Source organism: Anser anser (assembly GCF_964211835.1).
Source record: "Anser anser genome assembly, chromosome: 17".
Taxonomy (NCBI): Eukaryota; Metazoa; Chordata; class Aves; order Anseriformes; family Anatidae; genus Anser; species Anser anser.
In genome coordinates this window covers 6,779,269-6,789,932 of record NC_139738.1, presented here as the reverse complement: position 1 = coordinate 6,789,932, position 10,664 = coordinate 6,779,269, and the positions used below count along the sequence as shown (strand labels likewise).

Here is a 10,664-nt window from a genome sequence, read left to right as displayed (position 1 = left end):
TGAGAGGACGGGGGATACAAAGGTAGCACTCGGTTCAGTGGGACATAGTCAAAAACTTCCCTGTGAGAACGGTGTGTCCTCAGGACAAGTGCTCAGGGAGTTTGTGGGATCTCCACCCTTGGAAGTTTTCAAAACTCAACTGGACAAGGCACTCAGCAATGTGATCTGACTCTGTCACTGTTTGGGAGGCAATAACACCACCTTTACAGCCCCAGTTTGCTGCTCGTAGGATACAGGTGAGGTCTTGGGGCCCCTGTAAAGGCTCTCGGGCAGCTCCAGCTCTGTACTCAGCAGGAACAAGTGCAGTATTGGGAAGTGTTGCAAAGAGAGGCAAGAGCAAACCAGCAGCATAATTACTGCTTCTGCACGATCAGCAGAGACTTGTTTGCACAGTCATTGGAATATAATGTCCTGGAGACAAAGGTGTGGGAGTTCACTGGGACAGCAGGTATGTGGGAGCACTCTGACCAGGCATGAAGGTGGCATGGCCTTTTGTAGGCTGGTACAGTTAAAACCAAGTCTGAGGCAGACCCGTTATGCCACATTGCTTGGCCAACCACCCTCAGAAATTTATGCAGTAGTTAACAAATCATTTTCTCCCCTATGTTTCATGGAAAGAGCTGAGAGAGCTCATCTTCTGAGCCAGATCCTGCTCTGCAGCTCACAGGCTGGCTCTGGGGGAGGCGGTTGGGATGGTCACCGTGCCGTGCCACGGGGGCAGAAAGTGACAGAGCAATTGCCACAGCATCCCTGACCTGACCTGGCAGAGGCCGGTGGCTGTGGCAGACACAAAGCTCGTGCTAGGGTGAGTCTTTGGGGCAGCCGTGATGGTCCAGAACCTCTTCAAGGGACGTGGACTGGTCTCTTCTGCATTTTCTAGGCTGTACTGCCAGGACATGAAGAAGAATGTGAAGGGGGAAGTGCAGGATGAAGCTGGGCTCGTGGAGAGAAGGAAAGGAAGGCTGTCTTTGGTCCTTGCAGGGCACCCAAGCCTCTTGTCAAGGGAAGGGGCTCCCCAGGGACAGCAGACTGTACCCCCGGAGCAGAAGCACCAGCCCTCCTGGCTGCCTGCTCTGTTTGATCAGAGGCAACACATATCTCAGCAAGGAGAGCTGGGGGGATGTGTCCCTGAGACTGCCTGAAATCCACATCTGCAAGCTCATCTAAACCCAGCTGCGACGCTCTCTGAGCTGGGCCAGTTCCTCCTCTATGACTCTGTGCTGCTCCCTCTCTTCACGGCCGCTGTTTTCTGCATCTCCAGCACACTGCAGCGTGCCGATGCCGTGGGCAGGCAGGGCTGCCTTCCACCGAAGGCTCAGGACAGGAATAGCAATGAGTTGTTCCTGGCCCCCGCAGAGCTGCTTCTGCCTGTAGGAGCCGTCAGCGCGGCGGGGCGCAGCGGGGCTGGCAGCAGAGCGCTGCATCAGCCTCCAGGCTCCCATCGGGAGGGAGCACTGCCCGTCCAAGCAGTCCAGATGCTCTCCTCTGAGGGCTTGGTCCCCTGGGGCTTGGCGCGGGAGCCCTGGCCCCACTCATGAAGAGGGTAAGTTTATCATTTATTATTGATTGTCAAGCGTGGGGAGCGCCTTGCGTGGCGCGGAGGGCACAGGGAGGCACACGGCCTCTCCCAGTGCTTCTGCAGCAGTGCTGCTTTGTGATAAAAGTTTAATAAATTGAAAGACACAGTTTCCATTCCATTGGTAATTAACTTCTGCTGCTGTGTTCCCTCCTAATTGTCTCTATTACTCCAGATAAAACTGAGATCAATAGAAACCAAAGTCTGGAGACTGGGAAAGTTGCAATTAATTAATTATCTGTGTGCATCCTCCATCTGCTGGTAATCAGAAAAGACTGGCTGGTCCTCACAAAAGTCTTGGACCCCTCCACGGTTGCTGGCATCCCACGGGGATTTTGCAGTGGGCTGAGCAGTGCATCTTGGAGCACAGAATGCAAAGGGACAGCCCACGCTGTACCACTGCACCTTTTCCAGGTGCTTTGCCTCTCCAGGATGGTGCATGGTGGACTCCTTCTCCCAGGGTGGAGGCTGCACGTCTATTCCTCAGGTTCTGCAGGTTTTTTTTTGCTGGGACAGAAGCAGTAGGAAACACCTGGGAGACAGCATTGGCATGTGGCCAGTCATGGACAGGTGGTGGGTCTCCATGGCTGTCCACACATCTATTGGTCATGCTACCTTACTGTTATGCACTCCTGGAAAACTGCAGTATTTCCCTCTGTCATGCACTGGCAGATGCTGTCATGTTCGCAGGATCCAAGTGAATCTGAGCATCTTTCTCCATGCTTCAAACTGTCCCTGGTTCAGGTTGTAGGGGCAAGCTCTGCAGGAGAGGTGATGTATGGTTCCTTACCCCAATATCCCACCTGTGCCCTCCTCTCAGAACTGCTGTCTGTAGTTTTGGATAGGATTTTTTAGGATGTGGGTGCTGCTGAATTAAGAATTTGAAAAGAAGTGCTGAATTGCAACGCATCCCCCCGCGCTTCTACCAGGTACCATGAGCCTGGCTCAGCCCCCTCTTAGGATTTCCATATCCTTTGCAGGATGTAGTTGGCACAAGGCTGCTTTAGATCAGCTTCTCTAAAACCCTACGGGACCCTTCCCAGCACAGTAGCCCCTCGTCCATGGGTGAGAAGAAAGGTTCAGGTTCACCCATGCCTTCAGCAATCTCCATGGGCACAATCTGTGGCCTTGACACGTGCTTGGTGCAGAATATAGACAGACAAAAAGTCCCTCTGCAATCTCTCTCTTTCTTCACCAGAGACCACAGCAAATACAGTCTGTATTCATAAATTATATGTAAAATTATATATATAGTTAAATATATGTAAAAATTACATATACGTAAAAATTATATACATGTATAACTGCACAGCCCAGGCTAGAGGCTGATCATAATGCCTTTAAGGAGGAGCTCAACTCTTCACTCAGTTCTTTGCTACTGATGTACAAAGCATTCAAGTCACCCTTTGCCCTCAGAGATTCCTCCATCAGAAACTAAGCTGTCAGCAGAAAGCAAAAAACCCAGGCCAAGGGGTCCAAGAGGGACTGGACAACCAGAGTCAAACTCATCTCCCTACAGGCACGATAACAGCGTCTTTGCTCTGAAGCACATTCACTGCACATTCCCAAGGCTTACAGCACGTGAAGGCAAAGACAGGATGCTATTGCAATTCTGTGCAGGTATCAAGGAAGAGAACTGAGAGCAGGCAGTATCTCTGGAGAAAACTCCTGCTAATCCTAGGAGAAAGAAGATAAAACCTACAGTACAGAGAGAAAAAAGTCAGCCTCTCTGCCTCTCAGGTTGGGGAAGCTTCCTTCCTGACCTCGGTTATGCTGATAGACAAGTAAGGCCTGGCTGGCCTTATCCTGTAGGTTATTCCAGCTGTTTCAGTGCTTCTGCAGAGAAGAGAATCAAAAGATGGAGTTATGGGAAAAAGTATTAAGGAGAAAAATCCTTTCTGGCTCTGCAGGTGGTCAGCAGGACTGAGGCAAGGACAACCACCCTGACAAAGAGATGCGAGCAGACAGTGATGGACCTCTCTGGGGGGATGCTGTTATTCTGGCCGCATGAGTACTTGCATTTCTAACACCCGGCTCACTTCTGCCTTGACCCTTCGTTATGGTATTAATCTCAAGCCCCTTTGTCCCCTTCCCCCTGCTTGGGAAACCATTCCTCTTTGTGCGTTTATGAATCTCTTAATTTTCCGTGTCAACATGGTCACAGGCAGTTTATGCAGATTTTATATGATAAAAGAATCGTCACTGAAATCAGATAATTCCTTTCTCTTCTCATTATTTATCACCCAAAGCATATTTAAAAGATTGTGATCTCCTTTCTCGGCCCTGCTTGTGTCAGGACAAGCTCTCTGTGCAAAGCAATGCCTCCACTCCCCAAATCCTCCCAGCGTTTGTCGCAACTGTCATTCCTTTCTGGCTGTGCTTAGCTGAGCTGTACACAATAATGTAAGTAAGATCTTAACACCGCCTCGTACGTCCCTGTCTCTGCTGCAAACGCTTCGTCTGGTGCATTGTATGCCCGCATTAGCCACAGACTATTGGGAATCAAATTAGATTACAGGAAAAAAGAGATATCAACTACCCTTGATCTCTGAGGTTTGAGACCAATTGTTTGTGACTAAGATCTTCACTAAGCCCAATTTGAGAGGCACATATAATTTGCCTGGAGTGAAACAAATTAATGGAAAAGCCTCTCAAATGAGGTAAATCCATTTGGGGGTCTTGGTCACACTTGTTAGTCCATAACTGCTTCTGCTATCTTCTAATGTGATAAACTATACTTTTAGGCCAAACTAAAAGACTAAACTATTTTGCAAACAATAAAATAAAATAAAATAAGTAGTGTTTAAAAATTTGTGAAACCTCCGCATTACTATCAGCTGTATATTGAGCTGGAGAAATAGTAGAAATGCTCTTTTAAGCACTGTACAACAGAATTGTTAGGTTTTAAAATGGTTAAATTTATGGTTAAATTGTAAAGTGAACGTATCTTAGAAACAAAAAGAAACTACTGTCTAAATGAGGAAAACAGAAAAGTGCACAGACCCTGGCAAATTAAGTGCAAAACAATAATGAATCAGATTAAGTACTTTTGAAGAACAAATTGCTAGCAGCTTAAAATTTAGGAATGCCATTTTTCCTACACTTTATGAGCCCATATCATCAGGAGGCTGGTGGGGATGAGAGATGACTGCATAAAAGGAGGACAGGAGAAACACACAGATTTACAGAAAAACGAAATTAAATTTCGCAGTGGCATTCTGCACACCTCCCATCAAGGAATGTCCCACACCATAAGGGCTTCTTTCAGGGTATAAATCTGAGAAATTGTCTCAAAAAAAGGTGTCAGAGGAGTGTTTTTAGAACAAAGTGAGCACCTGCACAGTTACGAATGGCCAGGACCATGTGGGACTCACACAAGACTTCTGGAAGAAATCAAATCAGCAACAATCTCCAACGTACTGCTTAAACTGGTGTGGAAGGTGACAGATGTGACAGCAATCCATAGAAAAAGCTCTGTGGCCATCTGGAAAGCACACGGCCATCAGGTCTGAACGCCACATCAAGCAATTGGTGCAAACTAGAGTGACGAACAGACTTAATAGACACCTGGGTAAAAATAATTTATTAAGAAAGTGTCCTAAGACATTATGTAAAGAGTATTCATGTCTCTCAGATCTTGGAGAAATCTTTGATTCTTTGAACAAGTCAAAAAGGACATGCAGAAGGATATGGTCGATGTCGTGTACTTGGATCTCAAAAGGCTGTGCTTAAGGTCCCTCAGCAAATGTGCTAAGATATCACGGCATGGAAGTGGAGTCCTTTTGCAGACTGATAACCAGTGGAAAGGAGAGGAAAAATGGCTTTTAATAGATGTACAGATGGAAGAGCTGGAGCCCCAGAGGTTTTACATCGAGGCCTAGACTTTTTGACATGTTTGCAACATCCAGAAGAGATGGCGAAAGCTGAGGCAGCGATGCAAATCTGCTCAAAATATTCGGACCTGACTGATGGAAAATGAAAACTGATCCGCACACAGTAATGGACTCCAAATTAGCAATTAGTGCACAGAAAGGACTTTGCAGACACGTGCAGCTCCCTGAAAGTACCACGAAGTAACTCCCAGCAGCAGGCTCTGGGCTATACGCACTGCACAGAGGCAGGCAGGCTCCGTGCTGGCCCTGGGCTCGCTCTGCACTCCTGCTTGTGCAAGACAGGCTGGGCAAGTGGCTGCGGCCTCTCAGATCCCCCCTTCCTCCCCCCTGAAGTGGGAAAAGGACCAGGATAAACACAGGCCACAGGCAGGTTTCTGTCCAGGCCAAACCCGAAGTGAGTCTGCTTGAAAACTGTTTCCCTGGAGAGCGTGTTTGCTGCCTGCAGCATCACAAAAACTAGAGAGGGGTTTGGAGTTTACCTGCAAACCAGGAGAGAAGGCCTTATTTGCTCTGCGTTTGATTTGGCAGAGCTTTACTTACTGCAGCCTGCCTCCTCGCCTCTCTGGGTGCCTTTAGGGCTTCATTAGCACGAACCTGGGCGGCAGCAGCTTTAGCTGGGAAAGAGAAACCCCCCATTTTAGACACAGTTGCCAGGGTTATTATCTTTCCTAATTTGAAAGCTTGTGTCTTTTGTTCTCTTTTGTCAGCTGTGCCTCACCACTGCTCGTAGTCTCTCCCCCAGATATGACACAAGTGATACAGATGCTGTTGTGGCTGCCTGGACTGCGTCATTGCCAGACATTGAGCTCCCCCTTGTTCTTTGTTTCCACTTCCCCTATGCATGTTCCTCTCCTCCTGTCTCACACCTGGATCACAACCCCCTAATTACTCCCACTGCCTCTGAGCTCTCTGTAAAAAACCCTCCCTATGTCTTCCTTTCTTCCTAATACCTTCTTCTCTTCTCATATCCTTCCTTCCCACTCTCCCTGACGATTATTCCCTTTTGACCCTGGAGGCTGCGAAGGCTTTGCATGGCCTTGACCCCTCCATCCTTCCCAGCTGGGTGTGCACATCCCTCTGGGCCCCTCCTCCCTCCCTGCTATCTGTAATGTACGGGTGGCTCATTAAAGAAGTAGAGCCGCAGCCCCGTCCAGAAATACCATGTAAAGTATAAAGTGGATTTTGGAAACAACAAAGCCCTTTGTTTTGTTTCAGTGCCATAAACTTTACTTTCCCTTCCCCACTGCCCAGGCAGCACGCCCCACGGTGCTCGTGGCATTCGTGTGCGGAGTCCTGCACCCCGGCCACCGACCTGCACGGGGATGCCTCGCCATGGGGTGCCACCTAGGCCATGGGGCTTAGTGCCAACTTAGAATAATCTCATTTTCACAGCCGAAAAACCTCCGTAAGTCATCAGATTTTGTAGGAAACGCTAATAAAGCCACAAACTCTGCAAGGAAAAGGATTGTACGGACAGTCAGCCCCATCCGCTCTCCTCCCAGACTGAACTCTCCCAGTGCCTCCCAGGCACAGCTGCGTCTCCCCTGGCCAAAACATTTTCAGCCCAGGAGAAGCTGGGGACACATTGGTGGGCAGCAGGCACCCAGTCCTGGGACAGCCACTTCTGCTGTGCCACCGACGTGCCACCAATTTTTTCCAGTGCCGGGCAGCCTGGAGAGCTTCAGGTGCACCCAGCCCAGCCCGCCTGTGCTGGCAGGGAGATGAAAACTCGGCAGCAAAACCAAGGTTGTTTGTTCACAAATACCCTAATAGTCTCGTATCTCGCAAAGGAGCTGAGCAGGGGGTGGGTGGGGGGAGTACTTGAAAAGCAAATGAACTTATGTTTTATGCTTTTTAAGATGTCTAACAGAGTACAAAAGTTCATCTTTAATAGGAGGGCAACACAGAGTGCTTAGAGCTGCAGTTTGACACAGATACAGAGCTAAAATGCCTTTGAAGTACCTTCTGATTCCTCATTCTGCCTGAAGTAACTTTAGATTTATGCAGCAGATGGGAAATAGTCCCTCGTTACGTGGCTCTCTACTCCAGCACTGACTCCAAGATAAGGCAGCCTTATTGCATCCGCACGCCTTAGAAGAGCTCTTAGACAGTGCTTTAGTCTTCAGGGGCCTGAGTCTGTAGTTTGCATATTTTTTTTCTGTTTTTCTCTAAAATTACTCTTGATAAGTCTAACATGTTTTGAGCATCTTCAAAGGAGAACGTGGAGGAGAAAAGTTTGTCGGTGCAGCAGAGGTGATTCATTTTAATTCATTTGAAAACAGCTCTGTGTGTTCGGGGAAAGAGCTCGTGGAGAAGCAACAGGGAATGGCCTCGCCGTGACCCCAGCCTCAAACACGCCAGCTTTGAAGAAGTCTCTAAAAAAGCTTTTGTGCCAGTCCCGTGACTGCAAACCCCAGCGCAGCCTGTGTTCCCGGAGCTTCAACTCCCTGCCTGCTCCGTGCAAGGTGAGGCGAAGCCCCTTGCTCACCCCTGCACATTGCATGTGCTTCTCTCTACTGCAATGAACCCTGCCCCTGCAAAGAACCCTGCCCCGTCTGAACCCTGCCCCTGAAATATTTTCCTGTGCCAAAGCTCTCCCTCAAGGAGGGCTGCTTCATCCGGCACAGCCAGAGCCAAGCTGACCAGTGCCAAGGGCTGGCGCATCTCCTTGCCCCCAGCTAAGCACAGGCCAGCCCCAGGGTGCCCCCGTAGGGTGCCTGCTGCTTCCAGAGACGTTTCGGAGCGCTCCTGAGCTCTCCGGAGCTCGGATCGGATTGTGGCTGATGGATGCTGGATGGGACAAAACAAGGCTGCTGTGCCAATTGTCACCAGGAAGCCTTGTATATTATATCGCAAATTAACCGAAATAATGGAGGTTGTGCAAACACAATTTATCCTAGCAGGATTCACAGCTGTGACTAAGTTCATTTCGTTTTTAGCTTTGAAGTTTTCCCCACTGACCAAATGCAGAGGGTTGTGCTGTTTATCCTGTGCAGAAAGGCATCTATTTACAGACACCTTGGTGCTTCCTTTTTCAGGTTGCTTGCAAGATTGTCCAGAACATGCCATGATAGCATCACCCTCCGAGACCCCATGCAATGACTTCTGAAGCCTCCTAGCCCATCGCCCCTGTGGGCACCAGTGCAGACGCAGTCTCCTCTCCTGGCCCACCCTGCAAAACTCCAGCACGTATGACATGGCATCGTGCTCAGCTGCCTTGCGTGCTCGTTGCTGCCTTATTCCTGCCTTTGTTTCTAATGCTGGAGAGCTGCCGAAGCCAGGTACCCTGTAGGTGTCCCTGAAATTGCTTGTGTGAGGGGGGAGAGCATGGGGGGGCTCACGTAATTGAAACAATCCTTCTCTCAATCACCGTTCTGCAATGTTTATGCCTCACGCTTTGCCTCTGATGTTGAGAGCAAGCTGATAGCCACGGTATTAATAAGTTGTTTGTACAATAATTGCTGCTTAAGATAAATGATTCATAAAGTCCTACCATAGTCTTGGAAATGGTGTAAACAGGGAGAGCAGCTGGAGGACAGCAGTGGGATGCTAATGAGAGACCACCACGGGGAAGTAAATGTATGAAGACTGGGGAGGAGGGGACTAATCCAGCCCCAAGTGCTAGAGAGCATCCCACTTCCAGTGCTCACCTGCAGCACAGAAGCAGAGCCCGAGCTGTCCAGCCCAGTGGGTCGTTAGACCTGAAATAAGACGTTTGCAAGAGTCACTAGAAACTAGAAAAAGGCTGGGGATGAGGTGAGCAGCAGGTGTGTGCTGTGCTGGCTCCGTTCTTCCACCCATCTCCAGACCCTCTCCAGTGACAGCTCTGCCAGGTGCTGCGAGCAGGACCCGTAATGGTGGAGCTGCCAGTCCAGGAGGTTAAATTGGAGCTGTTGTGAGCTGTTGTTTCACTGGGAAGTGACAACATGCAGTTTAGAGCTGGCTGACTGGCGCCAAGCAGGAGCCAGAGGGACCTCTGGAAGTCTTTAGTCCGATCCCTTGCTCCACGGAGAGGAACTGCAAGGTCCGACCGGGTTGTTCAGGGCTGGCAGGAGCTTTTAGCTGAGGCACACAGGCACACGGTGGTACCTGTATCCCTGCTGTCACTCGTGTACCCCCCGAGGACTCGGTGCCCTGTAAGGGCGCTTGGGGTGCTGCAGCCTGGGTCAGGATGCAAGCAGGGATGCGAAGCCACGGCATCTCTTGACTGCGAGGATCATGCAGACGTGACCAGGGGCTGGAGCCTGTGCAATGCAACAAACGAAGTCACTTAAATCCTTTCAGGCCAGCTCCCGTTTGTAAGGGTTCGTGCTGTCAGGAGGGCATGTGCAAGCGAGTGCTGAGGAGGAGGAGACGGGTGAAACACAGGGCTGTGCTCCTGAACTGCTCCCAGCTCAGCTGTGGCAGGGGGAGATGCTGATGGTGTCCGGGCACTGACATCCTCCTGCCAGCATCATCCCACCGGGTGCGGTGTTAAGAGGGGACAAGAGATGACAGCAGCCCCCACCACTGCCAGCATCCCTGCAGAAAGGCCAGGCAGCCTGGTCCCAGACTGTCCCAGCTACCTCCGCCCTTGGGGTGAAGGTGGGAGCCTTCCTGCAAGACCAGGACCTGGCTGAACCTTCGGGGATCCCCAAAATCGATTGTCCCAACAGCTACCGGGACGTAGCCAGAGGAGAAGGGGCTGCACATCATGCCCGGCACTGGCTGTGCTGAACCCCAGGAGCCTTGGGACAAATGAAGAAAATGACAGGCTAGAAGGAAATTAATAGAGCAGAAAATTTGAAATGATGTGGAAATAATTCCTCTGGCTTAAGGAGAGCTCCTCGTATGCTTAATTTCAGAACACAACTGTTTGCATGTTGCTAAATTACAGTATCAAGGCAAGGAGCCCTGACTGGAGCTTATGGGACAAGGGGACATTTCCACTCGTGTGGAGAGCTTTCCCACCTGGAGCAAGGTAAGGGTAGGGGTGACCCTAGTTCGCTGTGGGGTTGGGGCATGGGGTGGTGGAGATCTGGAAGAGATCTTGGAGATCTGGAGATCTTGGAAGATCTGGAGTGCTGCTTATGGCCTTCACGAAGATTTGTCCTGTCACCTTTTCATTCCTAGCTTGGCCCTGCCATAAGCAGCTGGGGCAGGGAAAGGGAATGGGGGGGTCTCTGAAGTTTCTGCTGCCCCCAACCCCACAGCAT

At 50.0% G+C, this 10,664-nt stretch overlaps 1 long non-coding RNA gene across 1 annotated transcript; it reads left to right on the top strand.

Annotated features, from left to right (window-relative positions):
- The first annotated feature begins 306 nt into the window (after positions 1-306).
- Positions 307-9,110, top strand: LOC310883027. The gene is made up of 3 exons (XR_014573291.1): positions 307-1,543; positions 7,752-7,934; positions 8,508-9,110. It is a non-coding gene; the product is annotated as an uncharacterized lncRNA (long non-coding RNA).
- The last annotated feature ends 1,554 nt before the right edge of the window (positions 9,111-10,664 follow it).